This window comes from Tenrec ecaudatus, chromosome 9 (genome assembly GCF_050624435.1).
Source record: "Tenrec ecaudatus isolate mTenEca1 chromosome 9, mTenEca1.hap1, whole genome shotgun sequence".
NCBI lineage: Eukaryota > Metazoa > Chordata > Mammalia > Afrosoricida > Tenrecidae > Tenrec > Tenrec ecaudatus.
The window spans coordinates 153,632,582-153,658,449 of record NC_134538.1 but is presented as its reverse complement, the minus strand read 5'-3'; the positions used below and the strand labels follow the sequence as shown (position 1 = coordinate 153,658,449).

Here is a 25,868-nt window from a genome sequence, read left to right as displayed (position 1 = left end):
GGTGGCCAGGCTCTGCTTGCCTTTCTTTCTTTTTTTAAATTTTATTTGGGGATTCGTACAACTCTTCTCACAACCCATCCATCCATCCATCGTGTCAAACACATCTGTATATTTGTTGCCATCATCATTCTCAGAACATTTTCTTTCTACTTGAGCCCTGGGTATCAGCTCCTCATTTTTCCCTCCCCCACACTCTCCCTACCTCATGAACCCTTGATAATTTATAAATTATTATTAATCTTTCGTGTCTTACACTGTCTGATGTCTCCCTCATGCAGGTTTCTGTTGTCCGTCCCCTTGGGAGGGGGTTATATGTAGACCGTTGTGATTGGTTCCTTCTCCCCCACCTTCCCCTTCCCCTCCTGGTTTCTCTAATCTCATTATTGGTCCTGAGGGGCCTATCAGTTCTGGATTCCCTGTGTTTCCAGCTCTGGTCTGTAGCAGTGTACATCCTCTGGTCTAGCTGGATTTGTAAGGTAGAATTGGGATCATGATAGTGGCGGGTGGTGGGGAAGGAAGCATTCAAGAACTAGAGGAAAGTTGTACATTTCAATGGTGCTATACTGCTCCCTGACTGGCTGATCTCCTCTCCGTGACCCTTCTGTAAGGGGAGATGATCAGGGTTTTCTTAAGACATCTTTACAATTTTTACTTCCCCATTTGCAGAACATAAGAGCAGACGGGCTATTTTTTCCATCTATTTCAATGTTGTTGTTAAGAATGTACACAACAACATGTACATCCATGGGACAGTTTTGACAAGCGCAATGTGGATCCCCATCTTGGAGTTCAATGTGTGACCAGTCTCACCCTTTTTTCCTGAGCGCTCCTTCTCCAATGAACATAACAAACTCATTGGCCCCCAAGCTTCCTACCCAATCTTTCCAGTTGCTCTTGTCAATTCGCTCCCATAGAGACCATTCTATAAGAAAGAGCTTTAGATCAAAAAGTCATTCTAAATCAAGAAGGCATCCCAACACAAGTCCGTAAGTCCCCTGTTAGACGTAGGTCTGAAGACACCTGCAATGATGCAGAAAGGTGATGTTGAATACAGGCATGAAAATCACGGGCCGGTGGGTGCAACTTAGTGGTCCCAGGTTGGTGGGACCAGTGTGGCAGGGCACTGGCAGCTCTCAGGGTCAGTGGCAGAGTCCCAGCAATCAGGAACGTGAACAGGCAGAGAGGGTTCTAAGAAGGCCACACCCCCAAGGAAGCATCATCAAGCTGTGACCTGATTGACAGGTTGGATTCCATCCATGCACTTGCATACAACTTCAAGTTGACCTGAAATCCTCTAACTACTACAAGCACCATGCTCAAAGCGGACTGTCTTTACCAGTAGAGCTAAATTACTCTTTGGTTTTAAGAAGACTTGGCTGAAGGTTCAGTGGTGATCAGAGGACAGTGGTTTTCTGGGAGACTTCACAGACGTAATGTAATGAAAGCTCACGCAGCTGGCCCCCTCTTCCACGATGGAGACCTGGGAAGCGTTGGTACTTTGGGATTTGTGAAATGATGGTGTCTATGCATACTGACTTCAGCCCTTGGGAAGACACTGAGTTGAGGGACGCTCAGCAGCATCTTGAAATGTTATCACAAGTAAGACTCGGCAGCAACTGGGTGGTATTTGGACCACAGTGTATATTTTTTCATATTCTCGTGGTTCCTATTTGCTCCTTCAAAGGAAGCCGAGTAGCTGAATCTCCACTTAAAGGAATGAGATGGAGACGCAGAGAGCTTTGGGTGCTAGCTCAGTAAGTCACAGCAAAAACTCACTGCCATCCGGAAGGACCTTGGGCCTCTACTCAAACACTCCCTCAATGCATGAATACCTTCTTTTATTAAATTGGAACTCTATGATGCTCACTCTCCCGACACAACGGCTGGAGCCAAAGTGTGTGAACAAGTAAATGTGGTGAAGAAAGCTGATGGTGCCCGGCTATCAAAAGAGATAGTGACTGGGGTCTTAAAGGCTTGAAGATAAACAAGCGGCCATCTAGCTCAGAAGCAACAAAGTCCACATGGAAGAACACACCAGCCTGAGTGAGCGAGTGGTCCCAAAGGGATCAGTTACCAGGCATCAAAGAACAAAAAATCATATCATTGACTGCACACCTCCATGATAGGATCGCTGAAGACAAATGGGTGCATAAGCAAATGTGGTGAAGAAAGCTGATGGTGCCCGGCTATCAAAAGAGATAGTGTCTGGGGTCTTAAAGGCTTGAAGGTGAACAAGTGGCCATCTAGCTCAGAAGCAAATAAGCCCACATGGAAGAAGCACACCGGCCAGTGCGATCACGAGGTGCCCAAGGGACCAGGTATAAGGCATCATGCAAAAAAAAAAAAGATGTAAGTGTGTGTATGTATGTGTATATATGTGTATATGTATATATGTATGTATATATATGTATATATATCATATTAAATGAAGGGGGAAGTGCAGAGTGGAGACCCAAGGCCCAAGTGTCGACCAATGGAGATCCCCTCATAGAGGGGTTTAGGAGAGGAGATGGGTTAATTAGGGTGTGAGGTAGTATCGATGAAGAACACAGCTTTCCCCCGGATCCTGGATGCTTCCTCCCCCCAACTACCATGATCTGAATTCTACCTTGCAGGGCTGGATAGGACAGAGGCTGTACACTGGTGCATATGAGGGTTGGAGGTACAGGGAATCCAGGGTGGATGATACCTTCAGGACCAAGGGTGTGAGGGACGATGCTGGGAGAGTGGAGGGTGAGTGGGTTGGAAAGGGGGAACTGATTACAAGGATCCACATGTGACCTCTTCCCTGGGAGAGGGACAGCAGAGAAGGGGGGAAGGGAGACTCCGGATAGGGCAAGATATGACAAAACAACGATGTATAAATTACCAAGGGCATATGAGGGAGGGGGGAATGGGGAGGGAGGAGGGGAAAAAAAAAGAGGACCTGATGCAAGGGGCTTAAGTGGAGAGCAAATGCCTTGAGAATGATTGGGGCAGGGAATGTATGGATGTGCTTTATACAATTGATGTATGTATATGTATGGATTGTGGTAAGAGTTGTATGAGTCCCTAATAAAATGTAAAAGAAGAAAAGAGAAAAAAATGATTAGGGCAAAGACTGTACAGATGTGCTTTATACAATTGATGTATGTATATATATGAACTGTGAAAAGAATTGTATGAGCCCCAATAAATTGTTAAAATTAAAAAAAAAAAAACTCACTGCCATCAAGTTGATTTTGGCTCACAGAGATCCCACAGGCAGGGGAGAACTTCCCCTGCGGGGTTCTGAGACTGTAACTCTTGACAGGAGTAGAAAGTCCTATTTTTTCCCCCAAAGCTGGTAGTTTTGAACTGCTGACTACGATTAGCAGGCAAACACCTACCCACTATACCACCAGGACTCCTGAAGCCACAGCAAAGTGGTGAGAGACAAGGCGTGGGGCATCCACATGCCTCTTTAAGCCAACCTGGAAGTTTTGTAGAAGTGAGCGTTTGAATCTCCTGACTCTTACAGGAATTGAACTGCCTTTCCCTGGTACATCCCTAGAGAACTAATAGGGAAGACAAAGGTTGATACCCCAGAAGGTTAGGCGTCTGGCCACGGCTGCTTTCCTGACCCCCAGACGAACTTAAAATGGATAGATGAGAGCACCGAGTCCATGCCCAGGTGGAGCAAAAATGCTCATCTTTGCTAAAAGAAAAAAGTTTAAATATGCTCTCCAAATATGTTTTTGAAGCAGAAATGTGCAAAGGCTTGGGGAGTGTGAGTCCCTGTCCCCAGTGGAACCATTCAGCCACGGTAAGGACTGGTGATGACGGCGATTCCCTTACCACTGGGAATAGCCAAGGAGAGCTGACATGGAATGAGACAGAGGACTACTCTCTGTAGAAAAAAATACATACATATGTATTTTTAAAATATTTATTTAATGGCTGTCCTTTCCATTCTGGTAGCCACCAGCCCCATGTGGCCATTTTAATTTAACTTAATTAAAATGAAATACATTTTCCCCCTCAGTTTCCCCATTTTGAGCACTTATTAGACACACAAGGAGAGTGGCTACTGGGTGGGACAGCACAGAGGAAGGACATGGCCCTCACCGCAGAAATCTCTCCTGGCCATTCTTGCTGTAAGTCTTCCAACTCCCGATACAAAGTGAGTGTCCGGTGCACAATGCTGTTGTGTATGTCAGGCATGGCTTCTGACGTCCAGCCGTTGCTGGTCAGCCTCATATTGACTCTGACGCACGACAGCCTTACGCATACCAGAAGGGAACATGCCAGGTCCTGTGCCACCCCCTTCATGATGGTTGGGATATTTGAGTCCCCACCGTGATGCCCATTCATTTCATTGAGGGTTTATCTGATTTTCCCTGTCCCTGTCAAGCATGCTGTCCTTTCTAGTGACTGGTCTTTCCTGATGGGATGTCTAAAGTAAGCAAGTTGAAGTCTTTTATCATCCTGCCTCGAAGGTGCATTCCAGTTGTATTTCTTTGAAGACTGAATTGTGGGTTCTTCTGGCAGACCACGGTCTATCAACTTGACTATTCTTTGCCAACATCACAGTTCAATTGTGCTGATTCTTGTTCTGTCTTATATCTTCATGACTCGCTCTTTACATGCATTTGAGGAGATGAAAAAGAACATGGCTTGGGTCATATCCACCTAGTCATTCAAGTGATAATCTCATATCTCATAAAGGAGATGGAAGAAGAAACCACGATCCCCATGAGTATGGGATAAGTAGACGTCTCAAAGCATGAACCTGTCCTTTGGATTCCCTCTGGGGCGTCTTTTGGATGTGGGTGACCTCCCTCTGGGATTGGGCTTGCAACAGTGGAATGCAAACAAGGCTGAGCGTACTTCAGATGGAGTCGTGAGTCTGCTGAAAGGTGGTGGATGGTTTAGGTCATGGGTCGTTAGCAATTACAAATCTGGTATATGGCATCAGCATATTTTGCATGACAGTGGTTTGACTTGCTCAAGCCCTGGTGGCACAAAGGTTAAGCAATCAGCAGTTCAAGTCGACCCAGTGACTCCGTGGGAGACAGTCCTGGAGGGCGGCTTCCTTAAAGATAACAAACAGCCTAGAACGCCCAGTGGGGAAGTTCTACTCCATCGCGTGGGGTCACTCGGTGTAGAAATCAACTCAATGGCACCTGACAACCATTTTCACTTGTACATGACTTTCTGGGCTTGGTGGACTTCTCAGCCATCAAAATATTAGAAAAACATGTGTCTTCTCTGTGATACTAGTTTATTCCATCCATATTTCTAGTTTAGTGATCAAAATCTAGTTGAGAGCCTTAGTCAGTGTCATCGATTGAATTCTGTCCCCCTCGGAGAATGTGTCACGGCCGAGTCATGATTGTAAGTGCCTTGGCCATTAGGTAATGATGTACTCTGGAAATTATGCGATGACGTGATCCTCCCCAGGGATGCGGTCTGATGGACTTATCCTATGTAAATCCTAACCTCTTTGGACACCATGCTTGGTGAAGTAGAGGGCAGTGAACAAGAGGAAGGCCCTCTACAAGATGGACTGAGGCAGTGGCTGAAACAGTGGACTTAAACATAACAACAAGTGTGAGGATGTGCAGGTCCAGGAGGTGTTTGGCTCTGCTGTGCACGCGTAGGAGCCAACTGGATTGAGCACCTCAAACAACAGCATAACAGCCTCTGGGGACAATGAGGCAGGACTACAGGCAGCTGTGTTAGCATATCAGCTACAGGACTTGGTTGCATTTTGAGTCAATCTCTTTTGAGATTTAAAAGACACGAAACAAGCAAGTAGGGACCAGAGGGACCTGTTTCCAAAAAAGATCTAGGAGGGGAGCATGTTCAAGGGGCTCAAGATCCCTGAATGGAGACCCTCCCAAAGCTGGGAAAGATGGATGCCAGGAAGCATGTGCTGGGCCCATAGACTTTGGAAGGAGGCAAAGATATTCCTGCAGAGTCAACAGAGAGCGCCTTCTCCTGTAGCTAGCACCCTGAATTTGGACTTCCATCCCCCTAAACCATGAGAAAACACAGTTCTACTTCTTAATGCCACCTGTTGGCAGTATTCCTATGACAGCAGCAGCAGGGGATAATCCGTCCAACTCACACTCACTCACTGCCACCCAGTCAATCCCAACACACAGAGACACGACAGGGCACGGTAAAGCTGTCCTCGTGGTTCCAAGACCGTACCTCTTTATGGGAGTGGAAAGCCACCTCTTTCTCCCTCAGAGTGGCTGGTGGTTTCGAAATGCTGATCTTGTGGTTCTCAGCTCCACTCATAACCCATGACAATCAGTGCTCCTTAACAGAGAGGCTTCAACAACAACAAAAAAAAATTCCCGGAAAAATACCATCATCTTTCAATTCTATTTTTTTTCCACCAAGTTTTGGAAACCTCCTCATCTAGTCAGCAATCTTACTAATAGTGGTGGGAGTTGAGATGAAAGTATGCAGATTGACTCATATGACCTTGAATTGGGAATCTAATGGTATTGTGTTCTCAGCCACATTCTTGTACATAAAGGTCATGATATGGCTGACTGGGGACTAATTAATCTCTGGTGACCGGGGACTCATTAATCCCTGGTGATATTCAATTTCTATTCAGCAAGATCAGTACACGTATTGATGGTATAGTCTCAACTCGGGAAGTAAGCTACAGACAATCTTCTAGGAGCTAAAAATCTAAGATCCAAAGTTTGAAGTCAAACTAAGGCACAAAACTGATAACTCAAGAACATACAACGTAAACAGGTAAATCCATGGAGAACCCACACAATGAACTTAAACGTGGCGGGACCATGGCCTCCTTCCTTTCAAGTAAGTCATGCAGGTAGTCATTCCCACTGTTTATTGTTTTGGGTGTAGCTGTGTATTTCTTTGAATAAGAAATGACTCACAGCTCAGTCCAGTTTAAGGACAACACAAGACAGAAGGACTGCCGAGCCACTTCCTCACCCATAAGAGTTTGTACTGACCCAGAACCTATGTCTTTTGGAGCATTTAGGTTATTGTTTATATTTTAATTAAAGATTACATCACTGCCTTCCCCAAAGCACTGCAATGTCCCTGAAGATGGTTGTTGTTAGGCGCCTTCGCGTCCGTCTTAACTCACAGTGACCCGTGGGATAAGTAAAACTATCCCTGTTGGGTTCTCTTGGCGTTAATCTTGGTAGGAGCCAGCTGTCTGGTCTTTACACCCATGGGACCTCTGGATGGGTTTGATCTGCTTACTTTCCAGTTAGCAGCTGAATACTTATTGGTTGTGCCCCCAAAGCTCCTTGCCTTGAGGGTAAGGTCTGCACACACTGCTCATTGTGGCATCGGGTCAGTTCTGAGTCATAGGGACTGTATGGACGACAGAGCCCAACATAGCCCAGCCCTGCACCGTCCTCACAGCTGTTCCTATGCCTGAGCCCATTGTTGCAGCTGCTGTGTCCGTCCATCACCTGGAGGGCTTTCTTCTTTTTCATTACTCGTCCTTAGGAACCTACAAAGTTCTTTTCTAATATATATATATATATATATATATATATATATATATATATATATATATATATATATATATATATATATATATATATAGTGCTGAAGTATAGGTAAAGAATCCTGGTGGTGTCCTCGTTAAGCCCTTGGCTACTAACCAAAGAGTCGGCTTGCACTCACCAGCCCGATCCACTTCTGTAAAGGGCGACAGCCTTGGAGACCCCATGGGGGCCGTTCTACTCGATCCTAGAAGATCCTGTGAGTCGAAAGTCAACTCAATAGCCGCAGGTTTGATGTTGGTTAAATATATATGACACAAATGTGCCTTTGTAGCTACGTTTATGTGACGTTAATTACATTCACCCGATTTCTACATGTTTTTCATCAGCCTCAAAAGAAACCTAGGGCACCGTAAGCAAGAAACTTCCATTGTGTCCCTCTCTCCAGCCCCCCACCCCCAACCTTTACCTCCACGCCTGGTTACGGGAGAATCTACCTTTGTCTTGACGCATTTACCTGTTCTAGTGATTTCATCTGCATGGCAAGGAGACAGCGTTTTTCATGGACATATTTTACTCAGCATGCTTGCAAGATTCATCCATGTCACAGCATGCATCAGAAGTCCATGTCTCTTCTTGACAGCTGGATAATACCCCAGTGTATGTATCTACCACACATTGATTACTCGTTTGTCTGTTGATGGAAGCTTGGGTTGCCTCCACATTTGGTTATTGTGCACAATGGCCCAGTGAACGCTGGTGTTCCCACAGAGTTTGCAACAGAAGGTTTTCCTCAGCGCTAGCACTAGGTTCACGTGGGTTGAGTTGGAATACATTCCGGTGCGGTGCTTACTCATTGGACTTAACTGGTCTACAGATGAACTTGGCTAACACGCCTCCAGTTGAGCTCTCACTAATTGTGGGTCAAGGACAGTTTACTGCTGAGATCAGGTTTATGTTTTGATCGATAGATGGGCTTGCATTCCTCTATGGGAATAAATTAACTTTGTCTCAGGAAGATATTCTAGTTTCAGGAAGAAGGAGCTTAGGCATTTACAATGGAAGGAACAGGCATGTTCTGGGAGCTTTAAAAAGCAAGAAAGAGAAAGAAGACTTATGAATAAGAAGGGAGTCGGGAGTGAGCTGAAACAGTCCCAATTTCCAAGACCTCTGGTGGGTCCCGGCTACTCCTCCATCATAATTAAAACACAATGACATTCAGAGCCCATTTAAATACTTCCACCAGTCTCAAAAATGGGAGGGGGGGTTGCCTCAATTTGCTCTCTAACTAGGCTCGGTAATTAGAAACACAAGTCACGATTCTGTATACGAGCTTGGGAACCAAAGCTTCCTAGACTTCGTGTAGGCCATTGACTGGTTATAGGACTTTTTTTTTTTTTAGCACCACCTATCTTAGGACCCGCAAGTCATAGGAAAAATGTGGGGCTTCCCTAGACATCTCTGGAGATGCTGGAGGCCCCCAGCACCACTTGAAATACTCAAAAATGGAAGAAACTTATTCTCCCAGCCCATTGCCTGACTGAGTCTCTGAACGACCGTGTTCCCTAAAGACAGAAAGTCTGGTGAGCACTAGACAGTGAACCTATCGGGGACCATTGCATATGCACTGCAGCAGTGAAGGTCAGCGTTCCTGGAAGAGGGGTGTGGAGGTGGACTTCTGAAAAAACCAGCCGTTGAAGACCGTAGGGAGCACTGTTTGACTTGGACACACCTGGGATCGCCCAAAGTTGGCTTGATGGCAATTGGGTGTCCACTGGTTAGTTCAATTATGGCCAGCTAAGTGTCCAAGCTCAAAGAATGAAAAGACCTTTAAAATAAATCAGCTTAAAGTGACATCCTGGTCTGTCTCCGATCACTGAATTATAGTGTCTCTCACGCTGCTTCTCCACACATGCACTGTAGAAGTTTGTGGGGTGGGAGGTGGAGGTGGTGGGTGGGGAGCAAGCTCAGAATTACGGGCAGCAGCTTTTAACTTCCGACAAAATCCACCAAGAAAATGGAAAAATACTTGTATTCCAGGACGTCAACTCAACTGTTGCCCGGCCTGTCAAAAGAAAACATGTGGCAACCACCTGCCAAGCATCTTAGAAAAACGACACCTTCTGGTTTTTCTACCTGATCTCAAATCTCCTTGGAGCCTATTTGCATTTCCCAATTTTTCACACTTTAAACAAAGCTGTCCACACTGTGTTTCAAGATGACTAAGCAATTCTGTAGTCAGGAACCAAAGCGAGCCCTGCCAATTTCAGAATAATTAGGTTTCTGTAGCCTAATATAAACAGTTCCAAGAACGACATGTGGTCTACCAAAAGTATACATTACAAGTAGTCAATGCTGCGGCCAGCTGGCAGACAGATCACCCCATTAAAGTAGAATTGTTCAGAATGCAGGGTACTATTTTTCTTTTCTCTTCTTATTTTTTCTGCATCCAACTTGGTTTCTTTGGGAAGGCTTTCAAGTACACAAGAGCAAAAGATGAGGGTGGAATTGCAACCTCTGGCGAACCAATGAGCAGTCCTCCTGAGAGCCTTTGGAACTTGCGAAGCATCCCCATTTCAACCCAGTCTACACAGGAAGCCAAAGCAAACTGGAGCTCATGAATCCAGCTTATTCCCACTCAAGGGGAGATGTCGGTGTTTTGATCAGTGGCAAGATCTCGGATGACCACTACACAATGGATGTGCATATGAACGTGCATCAGGTACCAACAGCATCTTTTGTTCTGACCAAAGGAGTACCTTTACCAACTTGCTTTGTTGGACAGAATTTAGTGCTCAATACGGCTCAAGACCTAGAGTTCATCTTACCATGAATGAATAAACCACTTGAGAGAATACGACTGCTATGTGCTAGGACATCAGTCCTGTCCAGCTAGTTTGGAGATATAGCCTGATGGCTCTAAGCTGAGAAATAGGGATGTTAGACCAACCCATCCTTCCAAGGTCTCTAGTTGAGTATAAGGCCAACTCCACTATCATACAGAAAGGTCCTGTATATTCACCTCCACCAGGAGCCCCATGGTCTTCTTCTTCATTGTGTTTAAATTCAGGTATACCAGACAGTGGCAGACACCCTACACATCACCATCACAATGGATAACTTCCGTAGAAACAATCAACAGATATGTATAAAGTATTATTCATGTGGTTGGCTCTTTGCTGGGAATGGAGTATAAGTCATGAACACAAGTGCCCTGCCTTCATGCCGCTGAGAGTTTGATGGTGGAGATGGGCAATAAATAAGCAGAAATTGGGGACAGAATGAGGACAAGAGACAGCGGGCTGCTAGGCGCCAATTAGGGGATGGCTTACGGGTTTTCTTTGGGTTGGAGCAAGGCCGTGGCAATATTTCAGATTGAGCTGCATTCCTCAAAAAGATATGTTGAAGTCTCTCCCCAGGATCTTTGAATGTGGCCATTATGGATGGAATTTTATCCCCCAATCCACCCTCCCTCCCCTCACTTGAAACAGTACCTATACTAAATTTCTCATCTTTGTGTCTGTGAGTATGGATTTGTTTTGGAAATAAAGTCCCTCTTTGAAGATGTCATTCGTTATCTAGGAGTCGGGGAGCCTTAATCCTTTCTTTGTGGAGTCTTGAAAAGAACAGCCTAGGCATGGAGACACCCACTGTGGAAGGACAGACGTCATGTGAGGACCTGTCTCCAAGCCAAGGAATATCAAGGATTGCTGGGAATCCGGAAGCCGGGAGAAAAGCATGGGACAGTTTCTCGCAGAACCCTCAGAAGGAACCAATGTGGCTGATATCCTGAGTAAGACTCCCTGACTCCAGAACTGCGGGGCAATAAATGTGCGTTCTTAGAAGCCACCCAGCGTGGGGTGTTTTGTTACAGCACACCAAGGAAAGCAGGAGAGGTAGCAAGAGTTCTTTCAAACAGGGATGGCACGCATAGGCAAAACCCCATGCATTGATCATGAGAACGTTAACTTATATGACCGGAGGTTGTAATCACTTAAGAACTATATATTGAGATTTACTGCAGGCCAGACACTCACGACTCTGGTTGGTTTGAGTTGCTTACAAGTCGACCCCGACCAATGGCAAGCTCACATGCAGCAGGTTGAGACTTACTCTTCTAGGTCCTGATGAATAACACCCCTTCCCCCTCATTTTTCTCTCCTCAACAAGTGTTTGGGGAGTAGAATAGCTAGTCTGCCTCAAGGGATGGTGAGTAGTCTCATCCTCTTCTTTCCTCCCGGAGTGGCATGAAAACAAAGATCTCCCAGATGCTGTCTGCCAGAATGTCCACAGATGCCAGGAATTCACCTAACGTGTTACTTCCGTGGTCCTGGATGCTGTGGGGTGAGTGCATCTTGCCAGATACCATCCACTCAGTAACTCCACGAGCCTCTGACGCTGAAGACAAGTGCATCACCCACCCCAAAGTAGAGGTAGAGTCCTGGTGGTGTAGTGGTTGTTCGCTGGGCTGCAATCCACATGGTCAGCAGTTTGAAACCACCAGCAACTCCGTGGTCAGAGGACTGGGCTTTTGACTCCCATAAACAGATATAGTCTTAGCAACGGTGGAGCCGGTTGCTGTGAGTCCGCATCGCCTCAACGGCAGTGAGTTTGGTTTGGGGTTTCAGAGGTAGAAATGTGCTGATGGAGACGAAGCTGGTCCTCCTTGTTTTTCATACATTGGTTCACGGTTCTAAGAAATGAACAGTTCACCGTAAATATATCCCAGTGGCAGGACATCTCGTGACCAGCTTTTCCACTTTGCATACCACAAGCAGACCTTCTATTTGTCGACACACTGCCCCCAGACATTCATGAAAACAAGATGTTCTCTTGCTGCTTTTAAAGTTAAACAGCTTCAAGACAGGGTCTCAACTGAATTTTAAAACCAGATGTTACAAAGCAGAATGGCAGAGCTGACCCCAGCAATGAGAGTCTATTCCACTTGAACTTGAAGATCCTGGGTTAGCAGGAGGGAAAATCAAAGCCTCCTTATGCTGATGAAGGAGCAGCTTGAGGTTTACTACTGTCTCCACCCAGTGGCTTCCCTGTGGGGCTCTTGGGCTCCCAGGACCCTTGAACTAGGACATAGGCATCTCTGGCGAGGGCTGGGGAGCGGGAAGTTTAGGGGATTTGGTTTTGGAGGAGGCTAGGATAACCTTGCCATCGAATTCACTATCTTTTTTCTATGCAGATGCCACAGACTCTCTGTGAAATGCCCCTACCCTACCCACCCCATGACCTCTGCTCCCTAACCTGCACACCTGGGTCTTGAAAACAGCTCAGGCACTTGGCTTCGAACCCAAAGACTGACAATTCAACTACGCATAGAGATGCCTTGGGAAAAAGCCCCCCAGATGTACATCCAAGCAGTCAGCATTGAACATGGTGGAGCAGGGCTCCACTCTGATACATATGTGGTCAACGTGAGTTGGCATTGAAGCAACGGCAACTGGTAACCCTCATGCCCAAACGCACACAAATCATCCCCAGGTCAAACTCCTGGTCCTGCTATGCCCCACCCTCATTTCTGCCTTTGGGTCTTTGTCCCTCCTCCCTCATAATCTGAAGTTCTCTCCACTCCCGAAGATTCCAAATGCTTTTCTAGAGTCCAACTTGTCTTCTGTTCTCCATGAAGCCCTTCCTACCCCTTACCCTAGAATCATTCTCATCCAGCTTCCAGAACACTGCTGATACTGTTCTTTTGGGCGATCAATACTAGATGGTCAATGCTAAGGTTTTTTAATGTTACGACCCAGAGCGCCTTACGTTTTGCTATGTGTGGTAAACATTTGCTGAGTTGAACTTACTAAAAAGCTCTGACTTAAGAGTTCATGTTCCACATAACGCCAGTATTACAGTTATTTGAACTGTTTGTCGAATGCTTCAGCTTTATCCCGCTATGAATTGACTTGTATCCCTAAAAGAGATTTGCCAAAGTTAGCTGGTCATCACACAATACTCCTTTTGTTGGTCCTCTCCCTTGGTACCGGTGAACATGATCTTGTTTGGAAATAGAGCCTTTAAAGATGTTATCAGTTAGCACAAGGTCATGCTGGAATACAACTGTTTTCATCCGGTGGGATCCGTATGAAGAAAATAGAAGAGACACAGAGGAAAGATGACCATGTGATGATGAAGGCAGGGAATGGAGTCTCACTGTGACTGCAAATGAAGGAATGCCAGGACCTACCAGAAGTTGGGAGAAATCACAGATGACATACCACCAGAGCCAACAAAGCATGGCTCTGCCAACAGCCTGAATTCGGAATCGCAGTCTCCAGAACCGGGAGGCAACACACATTTCTGTTCTTTAAGCAAATTGCTGCTAGGGTTTCAGTTCATACGTGCCCAGATTTATTCCAAACCAAGCCCATTGGAGCACGTCTCTGCAATCAATAGATGGCTGCAGACAAGTTCTCTCGGGGACAGATGTGTTTTTGTCTTATTTGGGTGCCTTCAAAAAAAGAGCAAAAGATACTTAAAACAAAAACAACCCAAACTGCGTGACCATCAGCTAGATCAGAAACCACATCTTTCCATGAGCCATTTAAGCAAGATCAAAGCCAACAAAGACATTTTATGGCATGAGTAATAACCACAGACAAATCGTGGCTTTACCAATATGATGCAGAGAGCAAGGACCAATCAAACCAGTGGTTTTCAAGGGAATCTGCTGGGCCAGTCAACTTCGAAGCAGAGAGGGAGGCGCAGAAGGTTGTGGTAACTATTTGGGGGAATCGCTGAGGAATAATGTAGATAGGGTTTCTTAGAGGAACTGAGACAATCATCAGAGATTATTAGGAAGTAGTTTTAAGAAAATTGAAAATTGCACTGGTCAGGAAAATTGGGCCATGAAAGGTTTTTATTCCCACCACTTCCAGGCACCTGCTTATTCTTTGAGAGTATCAAGGACTCTCCTATGAAAATCTTTTTTGGAAATCCTTACCCCATCCACCCTGCAGCCCTGACCTTGCCCATTCAGATTCCTTTTGGGTCTCCAAACTCGATGGATATTGAACAGGAACACAGTTTGTGTCCTTGAGGGTGATTAAAACTGCCCCTTGGGTGTGGTACAAATCGAAGAGTCCAGAATTCTTCTTCAGGGGAGGGTTGCAGAAATGGAAACCCTGCTTACAGAACCACAGAGACCTTGACGGGTGATTTGTCTAGAAACAACAACTTTGTGGTTTGATATTTTCTATTTAATAAAGATCCCTGTCATTTTATCATCATGCCTTTTGACTCACCCTCATAGAAGCCATCCAAATCCAATCTGTTGTGCTTTGCTATTTGTGAAAATAATGACTGGCCACATAGCTGCTTAGACAGGTGAGGACCAGCAAGGTTGAACATCTAAGGGAATTCGCGCTAGGATACAGTCGACTTTAGATGGTGATGTTCAGTGGTCAGCCAATGGTTATGCAGTCTGACTGTGCACCAAGCACTTCCAGGGAAGTTTGGAGATATAAATCCTCATGGAAATCCTTGTTGTCCTTGTTTTACAGAGAAAACTAGTGAAGTCCAGAGAAGGGATGTATGTTGCCGGGGTCCTAGAGTCAATGGCAGCCTGGCTCATACCTATGCTTTTAACCCCAATACTGTGCTGCGTCCTCCTAGACCTGGAAATGAAGAAGAGAAAGCGGGGGGGGGGGGGGGGGGAGGGTAAGCGACCCCGTGACAATAACGAAGTGACCAGATGGCTCCTTGGACGAGTGCACGCTTCTCTACAAACGCTCCGTACCAGGATCTCTTTCCTGACAGGATGTGGCCAGAGCGATGCTCGGATAAGTTACCCTGTGATGTTGATGAATGAAGTAAAAATGAATCTCCTGTTTATGCTCCTTGGCGATTTGGCAAAGTGACTTATTATTTTACTTCAGTAGGGTTTGCTTTGGAAAAATAAACAGAATTCATTCTAAAGCCTTAAAAAAATAAATGACAACTCTTCACACAGTGACCATTTACTTGCTTGATTCATTTGCTTGGCTTTAGACAAGAAGCTACATGTTGCCCACTTCTGTGTGTGTGTGTGTGTGTGTGTGTGTGTTAGTCTCAGCATAGATCCAGGCTTGGTGGAACTTGAAGACTGGATGGAGGCCTTCTCAAAGAAAGGGAATACAATATTAATGGTACAAAGCTAGTAATGGAGTGGCCCGTGTCGATTAGATGCCCTGTGGCTTAAGTTCCCACAACTTGGTTGTAAATCCACAGGGACCACTACCTTTGATTCTTATGCGCGATCGTGTCTTTGGCTAGGGTCTTTAGCAAAGTAAGGTCAATGGAATATATATAGATACACACACACACACACACACGCACACACACGCACGCACACACACGGGCCTTTAAAAAGTTCATGGAAAAACTCCATGATCTTTTCATTTTGTTTTTGTCCGTGATCCCTCTGAAGCCCCCTCACATCCAGAGTGATTTATCTCAAGGAGTGGCTCAGGCAGTTGTAGAGGCTGGCAAGTCCCCAACCCATGGGTCAGAAGTCAAGGCTGGAGGCTTTGCCAGGCTCACAAAGGAGGACAGGCTGAAAAAGGGCAGCTGTTGGCTGTAGAGACGGACAGATCCAATACTGGCAGAAAACTGGCAGACTGAGGCCTCGTAGGCTTCAGGGGCTAACAGAGCCCATGGCCAGTAGACAACACAACATCCCACTGACTCATGTCCATAGAACCAGAGGTCAGTTGATGATGAGTTGGGTATAGGAGCCAGAGTGAGCAAAAGCCGGAGTGTTTTTCTAGAACATCCACATATTCTCTATGCAGCCCACATGCCCGAGGAAACTCTTTCAATTGATTGGCTTCTCAAGACAGATCTCATCCTGGAAGTGATTCTGTCATATAAGGTATCATCATGGAGGATAACAGCATCATTGCACAGCTGCCCAGTACCTGAGCATCCTGGCCCAGCCAGGTCACCATACAGCCTTTAACCTTTACAATTCCTAAATAAGGTCATCACACCCTTGCTTTGCTTTTTAATTGTCAAACCACAGTTACATGTCCCCCTTAAGAAAATTCCTACCCCAAACCCAGAATTTAAGAGACACAGAACAGAAGGGATAATTATGCTTCCCACTTCAAAATGGTTTGCAGAAAAGCAGAATTGCGAATGCAGCCGGGGCACTGCAGTGCTCTGCCTATAAACCACGTAATTAAGTAGGATAGGTGATGAGAGGGCAGAGAAATTTAAAATATTATGCCTCTCTGCCAAGATGAGACCAATCAAAAAGAAATAAACAGTATCATAAATCACAATTTACGTCAATGAAAACATTGCTGGGTTCACCAAAGTTTCCACTGCACTGAATAAAAGAGTCCATTTTATAAGAAAGGATTAAGGGACACTGGAGTAGCTTTTACTAGCCAGCAGCTAATATAGAACCCAGGGTGGAGAAAGTGCATTTTGATACCTATCTGTAGAGTGCGTGCGTTAATGAATGACTGAATGTGGTGCATATTTGTGGAATCGGATAAAGGAGCAAACTGCAAAACCAAACCCACGGCTGATGTGCCAATTCTGAATTATAGTGACCCCATAGGACAGGGGGGGACTGTCCTTGTGGGTCCCCAGTGCTGTCATCTTTACAGAAGCAGGCTGCCATATCTTTCTCCTGCTTTGGGGCTGGGGGGGGATTGGTGGGTTTGAACCACCGACCTTTGGGTTAGCAGCTGAGGGCTTAACCACAGCCCTACCAAGACTCCTTAGGAAAATGGACAGATGGTCCCAAAGCCTTCCCCAGTAACCCCTACTTACAACTGCCTCTTGGATCCTAAATCATTAGCCAGACTTCTAGGAAGGCAGTCAGACATCTGCCCAGAGTGTCTCCTTTTAACAAATGGCTTGCTATTTCTCCAGTTGATAATTCTGCGATGAAATCAGGTTCTAAATCAAGAGATGAATATGCTAACCAAAGAAGCCATGGAAGCCCTCGGAGAAAATGGTTTTAAAAGAGTTTCTTCCCAGAGGCGCAGCATGTGTTAGTGCGGAGCTCCCTCCACCCCCCCATCCTCTGGATTATGCCAAACACACTTTCCTCCAATGCCAAGATGCCCCAACCCATGATCTATCAATTCTGGTCATTAAATTAGAGAACTCAATATCCATGTTGGCCTGCTCCATTCCGCTCTCACACAGGGTTTCCGCCAAAGATATTAACTAGTCGGTGGCTCCTTTTTCCTGTCAGTGAACCAGCCAGCAGGCCTGAGATCACAGCTCATTTGTACCACATTGGCGTGAATTCTCAGATTCCATTTGTCTCCAGCTTCTTACAGGCTGGTGTTAGAGTGAATGATAGACATTTTGTTTTGAATTAAAAAGGAGGGGATGGAGAAGGGGAGGTAGGGGGAACCAAGTCAGAAGTTTGGCCTAAAATATCTGCTTTGAGGAATACAGCTCTGCTTTGTCTTCTCATAAAAAAAAGTGGATTTAAAAAATCTAGATTTAATTTGGCATTAAGTAGGAGCTAGGAGACAGACGAGAATAGGAGGAAGGAAAATGTCTCTCTGCCTCTTTTTTACTCCCCAGATTGAAGGTTTATTTTCCTTCAACCCTACCAGGGTCCTGTTCACACAGTGAACAATGCTCACGTGTCTGAATTTTCTAGACAGGAGCCGAGGCTGCTTGGGTGGCTGAGCTGGACAAGTCTCCTCTCGGGGAAGACGTTGGATGGTTTGGGTTCTACGCTGAGTAGCGCCATGATTGTTTTCTTCGTCCTGCCCCACAACTGGGTGCTTCTTGGAGCAAAAGACTGGGAGCCTGGAAACGAGAGGTCGCAGCACCTCCATCCACTTTCCTTTCTCCCTTCTGTCGGTGGCTGCCATCTTGGTTTGTCTAGCTGCCTCATCGCTCCCTATCCCAAACCAGCTTCGGCAGGAAGCCCTTCCTTCCCCCAGTCCCACGCCCCCTACCCACCCAAAGGACGTCTTCAATCTGGCCAGTCTCTACCCAGGTTGTTACTGGAATTTCCTCTCATCTTCTTCATCACAAAAGTTTCCTGAGTGTTGGGAAGACCACGGGTATTGAAACCCTTCAGCCCCTACCCAAATTTAGGCTATGCCCAGACTTCCTGGTTTATTTCCCTCTCCTGGCACATAAGGAGGCTCTGAGAGCCCTCGACTTGAGGTGAGGCTCCTGGAAGATAGAGTGGATTCAAGACCTCACCCATCAGAATCTGGAGTTGAAGCCTCTTGCTGGAATCCCTGGGGGGTGGGGAGGGGGGGTTGAGTTCAAGAGAGATCCAACTCTGAGCACTTGACTTCAAACCCGACAGGAGACTGAGTGCGTTGTCCAGCGTGCTCAGGTAGGTCTGTTCTATCAAACTCAAGTAAGGAGGAAGGGGGAAAAAGACAGACTTCTGTTTCCACTCTATCTGGAGTTTCACTGGCTTCGAAAGCACTGGGCCATTCACTGTGGGCATAACCCCTCCATTTAGGCAGTTCTGAAGCAAGGGCGAAGCCTGCTGGGTGCTGGGAACCGAAGGCCTTTCGCTCCCATGCCATAGGCCAACGATCGTTGTCTCCGAGCTTTGAGGAGTGAAATGGACCCAAATTCACAGAACACTGACTACCAGCCAGCCTCCATTTGGAACACCCCAGCGAGACCATTTGTGGGTCCGGGGTACTTTTCTGTTGACTCGGGAATTTCTCCCCTCTCATTTTATGTACACAGAAATTTTCATTAAAAAAAAGGGGTGGGGGGCTTGGTATTTCAGGTGCTGTGAAGAAATAAGCTTGTCTCGCTCCTGGAAAATTCCTGAGCACTAACAGGGATGAATGGAAGTTTGATGTTGGAAAGAGCTAGAATCTCAAAGCCTCATTAAAAAACAGAGGTGGGGGCATGCAAAGAAGGAGGAGGAAGCTTCCAGATCTCCGAGAGCCTGTTCGCTGATGGAAAATCAAAAAAGATGGGGCCAGAGGATGGAAAGAATGTAGGGGTGGCGGGCAGAGCGGAGAGAAGAAGGGTGAGTGAGAGAAGAGAGAGCGAAAAGGAGACCTAGAGGAAAAGAGAAATCTAGGAAACCAAAGAGACGGGCATGAAGCCCCCATGCTATGTCACTCTTGGTGTTCTTGATCAGCTTTGGCACCGTGCGGCGGTTGCTGGCGAGCCCCGTGAGTCAAAGCAGCAGCATGCGCCAGCGGGGTTTCAGCGCCTGGGGTCTCACCAGTCGCTTTCCACGCTGCTCTTCTAAGGCATCTCTGGGTGGACCCCAACCTCCAACCTGCTGGCTAGCAGCTGAGCATTTCCACACTTACCACCACCCTGGGATCCCTGCGCCACCCGCAGGAGCAACCGAGGAAAAATCAGTCCTGACATAAACATGGAATCAGAGGACTGACCTTCAGTGGTGGGGGTGAAGAGGCTCTGTTGGGATTGCTCTTAGTCTAAAACATTGCCACAATGATGGTTGGGAGAGGGTGGAGTGCAGAGACAGGAAGGAAACAATGGAGAAGTAGGGAGTAAGGACAAAGAGGTATTTAGCCCCATCCCTCCATCCTGCCTCGTACTGATCATCTAGTGAGCTCCGTGATGCCCCAAATCTCAGCGTCCAACTCTGAAAGAGCATGTCCTCTGTCGCTTTGGCCCCAGGGGAGGTCAACCCCTATTTCCCCTGCTGGTCAGTCCTTTCAGCTCTCATTGGCTGTTGAAGACCATGGCCCAGAAGAAGAGGCTGCTGTCTGTGACCCCAGAGCAAGCAGTCAGCGGTCAAGCACATGCCCACAGAGTTGACTGGGTAGGGCCAAGTCTACAGCAAGGGCTTGGGGCATAGGCCCCAACAGAGAGGTCAGGAGAAGAAACAAAACCAGGTCCAAAGAAAGAAGAGGCAAGAACAAGACACACACACACACACACACACGTTAATAAACAAGTTTTATCAAACCCTCATTAGAAGTGGCAAGGAGGTCTCTTCGTTTGCTCGAGGCCTCTCACAGGTGATTCACGGAGAGCACTTGCCTCAAGCATTCTAGAGGTACTTGCTCTAAACTACTGCTCAAGCTCTCTGTACAATCTTTCTGGGAGGCTTCATTGTTTTCATTGCTACCTTTAAGCTATGGCTCTGAAAGTCCTTATCTCCGCTCCCTTGGCATCTGCATGCTTAGATGGCCTTGCTTTCCAGATGGATGCCCTTGGGTGTCCCACCAGCTCTGAAGCTCCACACATCCTGAGCAGAAGCTCACTAAGTCCCCTCATCCTTCCTTCTCAGCTCCCCAGATCAGGCGCCCATGGAAGAGCGGCTTTAACAGACAATTCCATGCTCCTTACTGTCTCCTACACCCTACTGCTGCCTCCTACCCAAGGTGACCCAGGATGGGGCAGCGTTGTGACCTGCTCCACATAAAGGGGCCATGACTCAGGGATGAGTCTCCACCAACCGCAGCAGCAGCCCCTCACTGGGGAAAGAGATAACTCACGAATCACATCATACTGCCCGAAATTCCTCTCTCTAACCACGTGTGGGAGGAGAAAGCAACCCTAAGCACCATGTTTGGAGACAGCCTTCAAGCGCATGGAGAGGAGGCTCAGGGGCTGCACCGAATCATTCAGCAACTCTCCTAAAGCATCTGCTACAGGCGGGCAAGGAGCGCTGGAGGGCAAAGGGCAAAGCACCACGCTCGGCAAACTCCCCTAAGGGGCACGATGAGGCCCTAAGCTCGAGTAGAGACTTCCGGTCTAGGAACCCCAATGGAGCAGCTCTGTTCTGTCCTATAGGGTGCTGTGCATTGGAGTCTACTCCGTGGCAATGGATTTGGCATCTGCAAGCTGTCCCTGGGGGTTGCAAACTCTTAACATTCTCAGCTGCTTATCAAAATGGGATGGAAGTTTGTGTCCATCCTGAGGTGTCTTGAAAGAAAGGCCTGGTGATATACTTCCAATACACACACACACACACACACACACACACACACATGCACATTGTGGCAGTGACATACAGGGGGCCATCATGAGCCAGAACTCATTCAACGGCACCTGGTTATTTTACTCAAGGCGGGAGAAATTCAGACAGATTTGAACTGAAAGTAGCAGAAGCTTAAAGAAGATCACATCCATTCGACTTACCAGTCAGCACTCAGAGGTCCACGCTGAGCCTCCTGGCAGATCACCAGCCACAGTGGACTTTCAAACAAGGAGCCTGCAGAGTTTGGGCAACACCTAGGACAAAAGGAGGATGAACATCAGGGGGAGGAAAGACTTTTCGTTCCTGTCTCTGGTCTATTCTGCAGTATTGATTTCCTCCTCCAGTGCTCGTGCTTGTGGGGGCCTTCGCCGGGAGCTGTGGAGACTATGCTGACTCCTGGCGACCCCTGCGTGTCAGAGTAGAACTGTGCTCCATCAGGTGGTCAATGGTTGTCGAGTGGTCAATGGTTGAGTTTTCAGAAGCAGATCACCAGTGGATCTCTTATGGGAGGTGCCTCGGCATGGGCACCAACCCCCAGCCTTTCAGTTAGTCCTCCGGGTCCTTAAGGGCGAAACAAGGCAGGTGTCTAGCCAACAATAGTGCGTGTCAAGAAGACACGAGGTTGTAGTCAGCTGGTGAGCTGCTCTCAAGGATGGGGCGAAGAAGTGGTTTCGTTGATGCCAAGTAGTGACTACAACAAAGATTTGTACCAAGAACTCAGTCAACGACACCTTTGCTTAAGCTTCAGACCCACCAAAGCCTTTGGGGTCCAAACTTGCTGGTGGTGGTGGTTATGAACGCGACTGGTGGGTGGAGGGGAGATGGTGGACAATGACAACTAATCACGGGTATTTCCTAGCGGGCCACATCGGTTAACTCTCTCGCCCATGAAGCACAGCAATGGATGTTCAGCATGAGGGTGACCAAGGCAATAATTGTCGTGACAGTAAAACTACTGTCACTGAAGGGAGACATTGGACAGGGCAAGATATGACAAAATAATAATTTATACATTATCAAGGGCTCATGAGGGAGGGGGAGCAGGGAGGGAGGGGGAAAAAGAGGACCTGATGCAAAGGGCTTAAGTGGAGAGCAAATGCTTTGAAAATGATGAGGGCAAAGAATGTACAGATGTGCTTTACACAATTGATGTATGTATTGATTGTGATAAGAGTTGTATGAGCCCCTAATAAAATGTTTAAAAAAAAAAAACTACTGTCACGCCCTAGACGCGCCTCAACAGGAGCAGTGAGCAAGAAATGCCAGCGTCGTCTCTTCAGAGCCGGGGACAGGCAGCGTTTGGCCTTTAATATTTTCCTTTCACTGGATAGGAAGGCTCTGAAGTGGCCGTGGTCAGTGGCGATAGCTTACTTCCCCCAACTCGATTCTCAACCATTTGCACTGTAAGAAAAATGGCAGCCCAGAGCGGTAACAGAGCTTGCTTAGAATCACACAGCTAGACGTTAGTCTTGGGTCCCTGGGGTCGCAGCCCAGGTTTCCCAGGTAATAAACCTGCCTAATGGCCGCCCGTGGTCTCATCCATCTTGGAGCAGTGGTGGTGGCATTCAGGACCTTCTAAGTGTGTCATCCAAGCCAGACACAGCTTTAGCAGTCGCCCAGGCGATTTTAACTCCCCTTCCTCATCTCTGTCATCTCCAGTGCCTGGGTATAAGTGGTGGCTGGACCACAGACGATTTCAAGTTTCTGGCTCAGTATTCTGGGGACACAGGCCTTGATCTCAAGGAGCCTACCAGCCAATTGGAGGATAGTCCGAAGGTGGTAGCAGGTCCATGCCCCATTCAAGTTCCTTTCCCTGCCCCGTTCTGGCCAAATTTTGGAGGTCTTTCTGTAAGTCTGAGGAGCAGGGGTAAGAAATTTTACTCGGCATCTCCTCTTTGGAAAACTTGCCAAACCTGGATAGATCATCGGATTCCTTGGAGTCCTGCCAGGACCAGGGGTAAGCTGAGAAAATATGTGTTGAGTGAAAGGCTGGGATTCAAGGAGGAGCGTGAATGAGGCTCTGAGATCTCAGAATTTGGAGGCCACATTTTGTGTCTGTCAGCCTGCGTTGACTATCACCCCTGAGTCGATTCTCGCTCATAGGCACTGTGTAGCAGAGAGCACAATTGCCCAAGGGTTTCCCAGGCTGTAACCCAACAAGATGTGACGTAGACTCCCAATCTGTCTCTCGCAGAGCAGCAGATTCGTTCCAGCTGCTGTTAACAGTGCAGCGCTTACCCACAGGGACCGTTCCACCCTGTCCTATCGGGTTGCTACGAGTTGGAATTGAGTCCCTTACAGCCCGCGAGAGAAATGTAGAACGCCATGCTATGTGGTGATCCAAGTATTTGAGGATGAAAACGAAATACGAAGATGGTGCTCTGATATGTACATCGATGAACAAATCTGCACAGAGTGCCCACTACATGCCAGGCCCACAGTGGGGACACGTCAGTGAGCAAACACCATGCTATCGTGCTCCACAAAGCCTTTGGTGTCTCCAAACCAAACCCAAATGCATTGCGCTCTGATCCTAACTCCCAGTGATCCTATAGGATAGAGCAGACCTGCCCTTGTTAGTTTGTGAGACTGTGACTCTTTACGGGAGAAGAAAGAGGAGCGGCTGGTGGTTTCGAATTGATGACCTTGAGGTTAGCAGGCTAACACATAATCCACAGCGCCACCAGGCCTCCCTTCTGGTATCCAGGGTAAGCCAAACAACTCAAACCGAAACAAGCCATTCTGACTCGTATCCACAAAGGGCTACAGATCAGCAGGCTCTTCTGGAGAAGTTGAGACAAAAATGGAACCTTATGGGAACTCTGTGTGGTGTGGGAGCGGTGCTCCAGAAAATGTCCCTGTGTTCTTATGCTGGTGGAGATCCAATACTTCCCATCCCACACAGGCTGCTAACCAAAAGGCTGGCATTGCAAGGGCAGCCTGAGGCCCCTTGGAAGCAAGGCCTGGCAATCTACTTAGGAAAATGCAGTCACTGGAACCCCTCTGGGGCACAGCTATGCTCTCACACACACGGGGTGCCCTGAGTCAGCGTCCACTCGACAGCCACTGGCTCCCCCCATGGAGTCCTCCATCTGGGACAAAGGCCGGGGACACTAGAAGAAAGCAAGGCACTGTTTGCCGGGCTGGATTGCTCCCTTAAGTCAACATACCCAAAGACAGTTAAATTTGTAGAGGGGGGTAGTCCAAGCGCGGTCCCCCAATCCTTCCAGGGGCGCAATAGCTTTTTGTCTCATTGCCCTGCCTTGCCCTGTCCCTAAATTGCAGAGGACTTTTAGTTTAAGTTTGGGAACGACTAGAGGGCGAGAGGTCCTGGTGGCATAATGGTAACCTTGCAGTAGCAGCTTGAACCCCCAGGCGCTCTTTGGGAGAAGGACGAGGCTTTCTAGTCCCAAGAAGAGGTAGTCTCTGAAATGCATGGGGCTGGTTCTACTCTGCCCTGGAGGGTCACTCTGAGTTGGAATCGACTCGATGGCAGTGAGTGGTTTTTTGGTTTGGGTGGCGCTTGGCTACTAACCAGAATGTTGATGGTCCGAACCCACCAAGAGGCACATCGGAACCAAGTCCTGGCAATCTGACTCTGGAAGGTCATTGCCACCGAAAACCCTGCGGAGGGCAGTTTGACTCCTCACACGTGGGGCTGCTGTGAGTCAGAACCAACTGGACGGTCCCTGGTAAAGGAACACTAAATAGCAAAACAAACCACGTTGACTCCACTGCCACAGAGTTGATCCCGACTCGCTGTGACCTGTGAACAGACTTCCCCAACTTTCTCTCTCAGTGGCTTGAACCACTGACCTTGTGGTTACCAGACAGCACCACCAGGGCTCCTTAAAGAGAGACTCTAAAACCAAACTCACTGCCATCACGTTAATTCTGACTCACAGCGAGACTGTAGGGCAGAGTAGAACTACCGACCGGCTGTGGGGTTCTGAGACTGTAAATCTTACAAGAATAGAAGAGTAGAAATCCCTGGGAGTGGGCTCGTGATCTAGAACTGCTAACCTTGAAGTTAGCAGCCCAACACATAACCCACTACACCAGGAAAGCTCTCTATGGGAAAACTAGCCTTGCCATGGAGTCAGTGTTGACTCACAGTGCCCCCTGTGGGTTTCTGAGACTGTGACAGTTTATGGGAGTAGAAAGCCCAGTCTTTCTCCCATGGAACTGCTGGTGGTTTCAAACTGCCGACCATGTGGATCACAGCTCGATGTGTATCCACTACACCACAAAGAGGACTAGAGGAAGAAAATGCTATCAGTACAAGGAAAACCTTTCTTTTGTCTCTCGTGTCTGTGTATGAGCTGATGCCTATCTTGGAGAGAGACAGAGAATAAACCAGTGGAGATTCTTTTCCATTCTATTTTCAGATTCAGGCGCTAAGTGGGTGAAATTCTCACCCGTGTTTGAAGATCTCCCCCTGCCATCAGGGTTCCCCCGCAACATCGAATGGGTGCCCTGGGAATCAT

General features: G+C 47.3%; 1 protein-coding gene across 2 annotated transcripts in view; it reads right to left on the bottom strand.

Annotated features, from left to right (window-relative positions):
• The window catches only part of CALD1 (caldesmon 1), a 216,859-nt gene that overhangs the window by 123,163 nt on the left and 67,828 nt on the right, over positions 1-25,868 (bottom strand). For both annotated transcript variants that reach the window (XM_075558691.1, XM_075558690.1), the window contains exon 2: positions 21,543-21,635. The gene's annotated coding sequence lies outside the window, so the exon portion shown is untranslated. The remainder of the gene's footprint in view (positions 1-21,542; positions 21,636-25,868) is intronic.